We start from the raw sequence: 12,733 nt of genomic DNA, 5'->3' as shown, positions 1-12,733 counted from the left end.
CCTCTCGGTCTCTGCTCCCTCTCTATCTCTTCCCTCATTCCCACGTTTTTAGAGCTGGAACAAACATCCTCTCTCCTCATTTCTCTCATTTGCCCTCATTTCACTAAGTATCAAACACCACTTTTCTCTCAAACTTTTCCCACTCTAATTTCGAGATTCAAGGCTGATTTTCAAGTGTTCTTCTACTCTTAGTAAGTATAATTCATCCTCCTTATGATTATTTCACTTCATTCTACTCAAATCATGAATATCTTACACAAACTCCATCATACTAGCGTTAGAGCTTCAAATCTTCAAGTGATTTCTTCAAGTGTTCTTGGGTTGAACACTTCTCTTCTTCAACACTTATCTACTGAAATCACTCAAGGTGAGTTCATACCCCTACATTTTCATGTTTTCTCAAGTTTTTCAGGGGGGGAATACAAGTTAAAACACCAAGAACATAACTAAATTTTTCTAACAGCCTTCATCAGAAAAGTTCAACTCCATTCACGGACTGTTTTGGACAACTTAAACATTTTATTTTTCAAAACTGTACAAGGTGGAAATAGTTCACGTTTTTAGCTTTAAAATGACTACTTTCACATCTCCACACGATTTTTCTACAATTTATGGTGATTTTTACAAAACTGCCTATCATTTCAAACAACAATCCAGACCAGTCTGTGATTTTGGACTTATTCACCCAAGTTCGAGGTCATTAAAAATCTTGATAAAAGTTATGAGTAAGCTAGACACACTTTGCGAACTCTCAGAATTTACGGATCTAGTTTTCGACTTCGTATGATTTTTCTATGATTTTTCTAAAACAGTACTGAAAGACTAAGAATTAATTAACAACTTCTAACTATCAAAACACTTTGTAACATGTTGAGCAAAGTGTTAAATCTTTGATAACTTCATATTTTACATGTATTTCTTGTCATGATATATTTATATAATAGGAAATTACTTGTTAAATTTATAAGAATCCTCCATCATAATCAATAGTACAAAACAAAGCAAGTTAATCATAGTTATATCGTACTATACGTTTGACTTACATAGAGTGGGATTCTTAAACACCACAAAGAAATATACTAAACTATAATAGGTATAGTAGGGTACATATACATTTCAAACATTTTAATAAACTATAATAGGTATAGTTTATGATCATTTACATAACATACTTGTACAAAAAGGGGGTAAAAATACAAAGTACCGGGTTTTTATACAAAAGAGGGTACAAATACAAAGTGCCGGGTTTATATACGAAAAAGGGGTACAAATACAAAGTGCCGATTTTCATACAAAAAGGGGTACAAATACAAAGTGCCGGGTTTATATGCAAAAAGGGGTACAAATACAAAGTGCCGATTTTTATATAAAAAGGGGTACAAATACAAAGTGCCGGGTCTTTATACAAAAAGGGGGTACTGATACAAAGTACCAGGTTCACTTAAGTTAGTTATTATGATATTAAAACTATATTGCACCTAGAACTGTTAGACTTCAACTATAATCGCTGAGCGTACATGTTTGAGTCTTATATGAATTTTGTCTCGATTGGCCTAGAATTAGTGATGCCTGCCTCATCTCCTGTTCCTTGTTTGGTTGTGGACCTAGGGCAGACCCACTATATTCAACGTTTTATCTAATTTAAATCTTATATAACTTATATACGCTGGACGATTATAGAGGAACTCTACGGGTCATTCTAGGGTTCATTAATGCATCATAAAGGAATATTTCTATTCACACTTAACTAAGAAAATATTGGATTTTCTGGAAATCAAACCATATCGATTTTACAAGGAAAACGGTTTCTACTTCAAACAAAACTCTTATGAACTCACCAACTTAATTGTTGACACTTTTTCAAAGCTACTTGTATTCTCAAGAAATCAGTGAAACAGGAAAACTTCATCGCTTTGAGGATGGGACGTTAAACCGTCAACAATTTATTTTTGTCATCATAATGTAATTGCTTTTGAAACATGTAAACATATACTTTGGTGTAAATTTTTCAATTACATATATGGTGGTTGTATTTACTTTGAGCACTATTATATTCGTTGTTGTGATACTGTACATGAAGTCCTCCACCCCCGGACGTTTCCGCCATCCTTGGTTTGGGGGTGTGACAGAAACCTACCCATGCAGGTATTTACACTATATTGTCTAATTACTCAACATATTCTAACTCTTTTGTGCTTGATACAGGATGTGGTATTCACATATGTTCTGATTTGCAGGGCCTAAGAAGAAGTGAGGATGTGGAGCACGGGAAGATAAACTTAATCATGGGGAATAGGAAGGCTTCACCTGTTTCCAAGATTGGAGTTTATACTTTGTTGCTTAATAATGGGTTAAAATTAGATTTGAATAAATGTGTGTACTCGTCTGAAATGGTGAGGAATATTATTTCTTTTCATGCTTTGTACAAACAAGGTTTTACCTTTTCGTTTGATAATGAATGTGGTGGTATTAATGCTTTCTTTAATAATGTATTCTATTTTAAAGCATTACCTTGTGATGGTGTGTATGAAACTGCGTCGATTGTAGACAACTTAGGAAATAACGTGTTGTATATTGATTTTTCTACTAGCCTAGATAAAGCATCATTGTGGCATTGTCGTCTTGGACATGTAAACAAGAAATGCATAGGCCAACTCCAAAAGAGTGGAGTCTTGAAATGCACAGGAAGTAGAAAATCAATTGGGCAGGAACATTAAGATGCTTCGATCCGATCGAGGTGGTGAGTACCTTAGCACCGAGTTCCTTGACTATCTTAAGGAGTGTGGGATTGTCTCACAATTGACTCCTCCCAGGACACCACTGCTGAATGGTGTAGCTGAGAGGCGTAATCAAACTTTGTTGGACATGGTTCGCTCTATGATGAGTTGAGTTTCGTTACCAATCTCTTTTTGGGGGTATACCTTAGAGACTGGCGCCCATATCCTTAATCTAGTCCCTACAAAGAAGGTTACCAAAACACCTCATGAGATGTGGACTGGGAAGCTTCCCAATTTGGACCACATCAAAATTTGGGGTTGCAAAGCTTTCGTGAGGCGTGAAACTCATGATAAGCTTGAACCCCGAAGTGAAAGGTGTATTTTCATCGGCTACCCACAGAAATCCTTAGGTTACCTCTTCTACAGACCCAGTGAGAATGTGGTCTTTGTAGCACGAAGAGGGATCTTTCGCGAGAAAGAATTTATAAGCCAAGGAGACAGTGGGAGGTAGATTGATCTTGAAGAAATTCAAGAATCAATTGGTGAATGAACCTCAGACACTAGCAATCAACCTGAGGAGGAAACTCCTGTTGATCCAGCTGATGAGTCTGTACCTCTAAGGCGTTCTACACGGGTTAGGAACACACCTTCGTTTTATTATGGTTTTCATATTACTACGGAAGGTGATACGTTCATCAGTGATAGTACATTGGTAAATTTGGATGAACCTAGTAGTGTTAAGGAAGCCATGGCAGGCCCGGAGTCTGCTAAATGGAAGGAGGCTATGGACAGCGAGATACAGTCCATGTATGACAATCAAGTTTGGAACTTGGTTGATAATGTACCAGGCCGTAAAACAGTCGGGTGCAAATGGATCTTCAAGAAGAAGACAGACATGGAAGGAAAAGTGCATACTTATAAGGCTCAACTGGTTGCGAAGGGTTTTACTCAAACTCAAGGTATCGATTATGCTGAAACCTTCTCGCCGGTAACAAATATTAAGTCTATTAGGGTTATGTTAGTCATTGCAGCATTTCATGACTATGAAATATGGCAAATGGATGTCAAAACTGCTTTCCTTAACAGAAAGTTGGCTGAGGATGTATACATGAATCAGCCAGAGGGTTTTGTCAGTGCAGAGCACCCTAATAGAGTATGCCAGCTTGAGAAATCCATTTATGGATTAAAACAAGCATCTCGTAGCTGGAATCTTTGTTTTGATGAGAAGGTAAAAGAGTTTGGCTTCTCGAGAAGCGAAGATGAGTCTTGCGTGTATGTCAGAGCTAGTGGGAGTATAGTTAGCTTCTTGGTATTGTATGTGGATGATATACTACTTATAGGAAATGACATCCCAACCTTGCAGGAGGTTAAGTCCTGGCTTGGGAAGTGCTTTGCTATGAAGGACCTAGGGGAGGCTACCTATATCCTAGGGATAAGGATATTAAGAGAAAGGAGTAGAAGACTAATTGGACTTAGTCAGAGTATCTACTTGGATAAGGTGTTGAAAAGGTTCAACATGGAGAATTCCAAGAAAGGAGATTTACCGTTCCAAAGCAATACCAAACTGAGTAAGACTCAGAGTTCGAGTACAGAGGCAGAGATAGCTGAGATGAGCCAATTACCATATGCTTCCGCAGTTGGCTCGATCATGTATGCTATGACTTGTACCCGTCCTGATGTGGCATTTTCTTTGAGCATGGTCAGCAGGTATCAGGGGAACCCTGGCAAGGCTCATTGGACAGCGGTAAAGAACATTCTCAAGTACCTGCGGAGGACTAAGGATTGGATCCTTATCCTTGGTGGCAGTGATGACTTGAGAGTATTAGGGTATAGTGATGCTAGTTTTCAGACTGATAGGGATAATTTCCGCTCTCAGTCAGGCTGGATCTTTACCTTAAATGGAGGGGCAATTTCTTGGAAGAGTTCCAAGCAGGAGATGGTGGCTGATTCGACTTGTGAATCAGAGTATATAGCAGCGAGTGAAGCAGCGAAGGAGGCGATATGGCTAAAGAACTTCATCGGAGACATTGGAGTTGTACCAACTATTAAGGAACCTATAGAGATTTTCTGTGACAACAATAGTGCGGTTACCTTAGCCAAGGAACCAAGAGATCATGGCAGATCTCGAAACATTGACAGAAAATATCACTTCATAAGACACAAGATTGAAGAAGGACTCCTCGTGGCAAGGAGGATATCGTCGGATGAGAATCCTGCAGATCCCCTTACGAAGGGACTGACGAGGGTTAAGCATTTTCAGCATGCGAGACGCATCGGGCTGAGGGACGATATTAGTTTTGCAGATTAGATAGTTTTCCTGAAACTTGTAAAATGTAATCGACGTTTGATGATGAATAAAATTTGTGATTTATTTATGAGTAAAGTGTTACTATCATTGTCAATTATTTACTATTGTTTCAGTTTTGCATGTTTTGACTTCCAGAATAATTAATTTATTCAAACCTCCACAATTGATTATACGTCGGAAGTAGGTATGAATCAAGATTGTCATGAATTGGGTTTGTAGATGCCTTAAAGGTGTTTAGACATGGCAATGGTTTCTACAACACTCATGAGTACTCATAAGTTATGAGTATTGGTATAAAACCACGCTCACTTGTATCACTTCATAGAATTGATCTCGAGTGATCGTGAGATGATAATATCATATAAATCTTCAAACCTAGAGATATGAGTTGTTACCTATAAGTTGGTTGTGCATTGATTGCATGTAAATGCATCAGCAACTTGATGTTATAAAACGTGCCTTTGTGTACAATTCAATAAGTAGTAGAACAAGCATATCAGTCGAAGTTTATCTGTTCCTTCTAGAAATAGAAGCGATATCTGGGCCCCTCGATGATTTTGTGTTGACCCATGTACCAGGCCTGGTCAGAACTAAGCCGATGTGTTCAGTGAAGTTCTTCGTCAAACAAATCGGAAAATCGAGAAACAACTGCTAGACAAAAAGCAAGACATAGTTCCATGTGTTTGTCCGGCTGATATAGAGAGAACAGAGGATTATGTGATCACTTATCTAAAATGGCGCTTCATAGTTCAACAGAGTCTTCATAGTTCGAGGGAGTTTTCGAGAGCTACGATTGCTGGTAGGTTCCTGAAGTTATAGGCAAATACATTTATTAGACTTATCCTAGTGGGAGTCTGTTGGATAAGGTGTCTAAGTCCATAACTTATTTGGTATATACTTGACCCGACCGGCATGGTCCATTTGGGTTGCATCTCATCCAAACTATTATGGATAATTTTATGAGAGTTATACACATATGTTTATTAATATATTATGAGTTATAATATATTAATATGAAGTTACGTTATTTAATTAGTTTTAGTCTTAAATTAATTATGAATTAATTTAGAGATTAAAAGGAAGACTAATTAGATTTTGGGTTATTTGTTTTATATAGTGTTATGTGGAAGTCCATGGATGATCCTATTCGTTAATGGGCTAGGGTTATGTGGAAGTCCATGGATGATCCATGGAGCTTTTAACCCATGGATCCTTGGAAAGGAAAAGACATCGGTTATTAGGGTTTCACCCTAACCATGCACACTATATAAGCATGCTTATGGAGCATGAAATGGAGCCTAAGAGGAAACTAGTGAACTAGTGTGTGTGTGTGTGCTTGTGTGTGGCCGATTTTATACAAGTGTGTATACTCTCTCAAAGTTTTCCAAGAGTTTGTGGTGTTTTGTGATTCCATTTGAGGCATTCACACTATTGGTGCTTGGCCCTCAAACTCCTTAGAAACAAACTCACCAAAAGGTATGTAATCTCTTCTAACTCTTTTATGTTGAAATGTTCCCCATGGCATGTTAGATAGGTTATAAACCTTAGAAAATTTATTATTTTGCATGTATTTAGACAAACATAGATCCAAGGTTTATTAGGGTTGCATGCACACTTAGGAAGTGTTAGATTGCTCAAAACCCAACAGTTATGTCCAGGTTAGTGTGCCGGTTAACCACACACGCTCCACTAACCGACTTAAACAAAGTACAAAGTGTAATTTCATGGATTAGCACTTTTATTCACATTTTCCTAAGTAACTAAGATTGGGTATTTATAAAAGGTTTAGTTACTTAGTATTTATCATTAATACTTTAAATGAACGGAGAATTATAGTGCTGTTCTACCCGTTCGACTAACGACCCTCCACCAATCAAGGAAGCGGTGGGTGAGAGTGGACACCCATTAAACTGTCATGTTATAGGCAGTAACCTTATACCCCCTTATAGACTGGCTTCGTGAATGAGGCCTACTAACGGTAAGACTGACTTTACTCTTATACATACATACATACATACATACATATATATATATATATATATATATATATATATATATATATATTATTAACTTATAATATTATAAAGTATAAGGGTTGAATTTTCAATTTTAAAATTCTAAAGGGCTAACATGGAATTAAAGTATTCATATGAGAAAAATTTTCAAATTCCAAAACTTGAGGGCAAGTTTTGAAACTTTTCAAAACTAATTAATTCCATAACTTATGTGTTTAATGTAGTTTTCATCTAAAAAACTCTTCAAGTTCCATAACTTCAGGACAAGTTACGGAAGACTTTGAATTAATAAAGAATATAACTTTTCTTTATTTGTAACTTATGGAACTAATTAAGGTTACACATTTTAATGATTTAATGAAGTGACTCTTGAACCTCCATAACTTGAGGACAAGTTATGGAGTCATAAAAGCATTCAATGAAAACAAGACTCTTCATTTTGTAACCATTGCCAATATTTATGAGTTATAAGAGACTTTAATGTGACTCTTCATGTAACATGAGGACAAGTTACACAAACACATTTTATACTCAACTCTTTGATTAAAATGGATCAAAGACACTTAATATCACACCCCGAAACCAGAGGCGGAAATGTTCCGGGGCGGACTCCACGTTGAGTATCAAATCCAATGTACATAGTAAGAAAAGTAAACAACCATTACATTACATATTAGAATTTACATCTGTTCAAAAGTAATGTGTTACAAGTGTTATAAATATGTCATATGAACAAAAGTAGAGACGAGTCTTCTAACGCTCCGTGTTCTCCAAAAGGTGGCGATGTACCTGTCTAATGTTGACCTGAGAATACAAGCAGTTTGAAAATCAGCATAAAGCTGGTGAGTTCATAAGATGTTTGTTTTCTGAAAACGTACAAGTTTCCTTTAGTTTTTCCGAAAAGATTCTTATCCAAGAAAATCCTATATTTTCTTATATGTAAAGTTTGATTAATTGATTTATTACACAAATCTGGTTATGTACAATTGTTATCCCAGGAAAATCCTATATTTTCCTAAAAGTAAGTTTAGTTATTGAACTTCAATGTAATGTTTGATTACCTATCGTACCTATTGTATTAGCTAGGTATTCTGATATCCTAATGGTGTCACACTTGAATATACCTAGATATGTGCCTTCATATTCGTATTCTTATTCTTGATCATATTCATATTCGTATTTTATATTTGTATTCGTATTTATATTTGTAGTCCTATTCGTATTCGTATTCACATTCGTATTCGTATTCGTATTCGCATTCGTATTCGTATTCTAACTCCTAATCCTAATCCTATTCGTATTCGTATTCGTATTCACATTCGTATTTGCAGTCGTATTCGTATCCCTATTCCTACTCATAATACTATTCGTATTCATATTTGTATTCGTATTTGTATTCGTATTCGCATTCGTATTCGTATTTGTATCCCTATTCCTACTCCTAATACTATTTGTATTTGTATTCGTATTCATATTCGTATTCATATTCGCGGTCGTATTCGTATTCCTACTCCTAATCCTAATCCTATTCGTATTTGTATTTTTATTCGCATTCGTATTCGCATTATTATTTTAGTATTCCTATTCGTTCTATTCCGAGTTATACTTTCGTCTTCGTTCTGTTCCTAGTTGTACTTTCGTATTCGTTCTATTCCTAGTTGTATTTTCGTATTCGTATTCGTATTAGTTCTAAATGATGATTAGTATGAATTATTCGTAGATTATGAAATATAATATAGATTGTAACATTTTATCAAGAAATCTATGATTAGTTTGAAAGGTAACTTCGTAATTCGAACTATTTGATAAACACAATTTTCAATATTATCACATTCTGAATATAAACATTTTAACTTAAAACAATAAGTATGAGTGCAAAATTTCCTTGTACTTTTGCTTGTATTCCCCCCTGAAAAACATTTGAAAAAGGGTAGGGGTATGAACTCACCGGTTGAGGAACGTGTCGGTTTGGATCCTAAACGTCAGTTCTGGGTTTGCAAACGCACAAGATTCCTATGTATTATGAAAAGATACACATTTGAATCTAATTAGGACTTGAATTATTTATTAGTTAGGGACAAACACTTCTAATCACAAAAACACTCCATAACAAGTGTTTGGAGGGACCTGGGTGGCATTTGAGGAGACATATGGCTTGGATATTGAGTTTACTCTTCAAGAGTAAACTCATACAAGAGTTTTTGGCCGTAAGTCCCATTCCCCATGAGTTTACGTCCGTAAACTCATGGTGGGGTGTTCTATGGTGCAAAATGGCTTCATATAGCTTGAGGGAAAATTCTAGGGTTAGTTTCAAGGCATGGAAAAGTGGTTTGGACAATTTAGGGACCCTTTGAGGAGTTTAGGGAAATAAACTATATGTTTACGGCCATAAACTCTTGTACACATGCTCAAAATGTTTCTTGGCGGGCCTCCTTTAATCACATGTGATTTTAAGCTATTACACAAGCCTTGGAAGGAATTTAGGGTGTCATTTGGCCGTGATTTAGGAGTTTACGGCCCAGAAACCCCTTTTGGGAGGGTTTATGGCCGTGAACCCCTAAGGGAGGTGTTTTCATTAAGTTTGATGCTTCCAATACGTTTGTGGTTGATTCTAGAATTTATTCCAAGGCTATTGGTGTGTTTAAATCACAATTTAACACCTTAGAAGGAGTTTACTCTCCATGATAATGAGTTTACGGCCCAAGCATGTTCTTGGGCAGTAAACTTATGTTTACTCCTCTAAATTGATGTTCAAGGTGTTCCAAGGCCATGCTATATTGATCCTAGACACGACTACATAACTGCCCAAGTTTAACCGCAAAGTACAACACCCATTTACTTATGTTTTGTTCTACTTGTAGTTACGGATTTCGACGGTTGGGTATACTTGTATACTTTTGAAAATACTTAGATTGTGAGGTATACGTTTAGTTTAGAGCACTTAGGCCCTTTAGTGTTTATAGATTTATACCATGTAAGGTTTGGTATACTAGTTCACTATAAACAAGGGCTCTGATACCAACGTTCCGGGGTGGACTCCACGTTGAGTATCAAATCCAATGTACATAGTAAGAAAAGTAAAATACCATTACATTACATATTAGAATTTACATCTGTTCAAAAGTAACGTGTTACAAGTGCTATACATATGTCATATGAACAAAAGTAGAGACGAGTCTTCTAACGCTCCGTCTTCTCCAAAAGGTGGCGATGTACCTGTCTAATGTTGACCTGATGTCACACCCCAAAACCAAGAATGGCGGAAACGTTCTGGGGCGGAGGACATCATGTATAGTATCACAACAATGAAAAGTAGTAAACAAGCAACAACATCATCCAATGCATTAATAATATAGTTTTAATACAAGTGTGTTCTGTCAAATTATAATAGACACTAAAGTATAAATCAAAATGAAAGATGAGTATTGAACGAGCACCATCTTCTCTAAACCTTGCATCGGTACCTGTCTATGGTTGACCTGAGGATACAAGTTATTTTCAAAGCGAGTATCAGCTTTAAAGTTGGTGAGATCATAAGCATTTTAGTGTCTTAATTTGTATGTAGGTACTTGAATGTATTTGAAATGTAAATATTTGTATGCATGAACTATAAGTATTTGTATGAAAATGGACCGTAAGTATTTGTATGTAAATGAACATCCTAGAAAACCCTACGTTTCCTACTAACTATATCCTTCTACCAAGGCATCTAGTATCCATGTGCGTGTCTCTTGTAAGAGTGTGTATTTTCCCAAATCTGACTATCATTAACCAAAATATAGTTTCTATATTACCGTGCATCGTGTGAATGTTCACGAAGTGAATGTAATGGGAAAAGGAAATAGTACTATGGTGTAGTATCAAATAGCTACAACCGTACTAACTACCTTAAATCTATTGAAATCCTGAAAGTACTTTAGTATTTGTATTAAGTGACTACCGTTGTACTAACTACCTTAAAACAAAAAGGTATTCAATATAACATGTGATCGAACTATATCCTGCTACCGACTCTAGTAAAACGACGATGTAAGACGCCGTAAGAAATGACATTTGGCACCCGTAGACTTGCAAGTCCTAGTGTAGTGAGCAGCAAGGTGTAGGATAGTCAATCCAGTATAGATCTATATGCAAACTCATACGCTCCCTAATTAAGGAGATTTGGGATACAAGAACGGTCGTGGCAGGAAGTGCCATGACCCGCTCAATGGTTCACATAACTGCATACATGTATATGTAATGAATGTGCTAACTGAAAGTGTAATCTTTCTTTGTCTAGCCTGTATGCACTGAAATTTTTTGCGTGTGCTTGCTATAATGTATGTTCTCTCTATCTAGCATGTATAGTAATGTAATGTGTGTACTAGCTGTATTGTATGTTCTCTCTATCTAGCATGTATAGTAATGTATTGTGTGTACTAGCTGTAATGTAAGTTCTCTCTATCTAGCATGTATAGTAATGTACTATGTGTACTAGTTGTAATGTGTGTTCTCTCTATCTAGCATGTATAGACTCATGAATGAACTGAATCGTTGTATGATATCGCGTTCTAGTAATATTTCTAATATCTTCCTAAACTACCCATATGATAGCTTACTAGTAATGTAACTCGTACGTATGAACATGGAAGTATACCCTTGCTACCCAAGGGTACTGAATGAACTGGAAGAACCTTTTTGACTATATATGTACACATAATATCTTACTAATATTTAAAGGACCTTTGGACGGATACCCGATATCCCACCAGACCACATCTCAAGTGCGAAAAGGAAATAGGGTGAATAGCTTTCTTAAGTTCTTTAAACAGTTCTTATATATATATATATATATATATATATATATATATATATACATATATATATGTATATGTATATATATATATGTATACGTATATATATATATATATATATATATAGGCATGCAATTGACAATATAAAATCATAAAATGAGTTTTGTAAAACTTTCTGAACAGGATTACTATCTAAGAAAAGATCGACTTGATGTCAATCTATAAAACGGGTTTGAGGTATTTATCTAACAAAATAGTTTTAAATACAAAGAAACATTTGTTTGAAACACAATTGTAAATGAGTTTGAATTGAAACATATAGTGTATAATGAACTATTAAATCAAGAGTTTTAAACATAATAAACGTATATGAATATCCTTTGAATAATAACTGTTTGGTAAAACAGCTAATGTGTAGTAAATTATTTGAATGCTGCTTATTAATCACATGTGATTTGATATAATAACTGGCATGATTCTACTTGTATCCCCCCCCCCCCCCCGATAAAACATTTAAAAACATTTAAGACATTGATTAAGGGGTATGAACTCACCTGTTGCGAGTGGATCGGAAGGAAGCGTCTGATATGTGCTTGGTGTCAAGTGAAGACTTAGACACGCACAAAGATCCTAATTACATATGAGGACATATGTATATAAACAATTAGTCTTTAAACAACTAATAAACAATTCAATACACTCTAGGACATGACAAATACTTTGTATAAGTGTTATAAGTGCTAAGGAGTGCATCTAAGTGTTGTAAGGAAAGGCTAATGTGTTTGGGGTTCAAGGAACACTATTAAGATGAGTTTACTCCCTAAGGATCAACACCCATTGAGTTTACGGTCATAAACTCCTAACCTTTTGACCAGTTGTTGATTTGAAGTTTTCTAAGCT

This window comes from Lactuca saligna, chromosome 5, assembly GCF_052625555.1.
Source record: "Lactuca saligna cultivar CGN05327 chromosome 5, ASM5262555v1, whole genome shotgun sequence".
Lineage (NCBI taxonomy): Eukaryota > Viridiplantae > Streptophyta > Magnoliopsida > Asterales > Asteraceae > Lactuca > Lactuca saligna.
Note: the sequence above shows the minus strand (reverse complement) of the source record.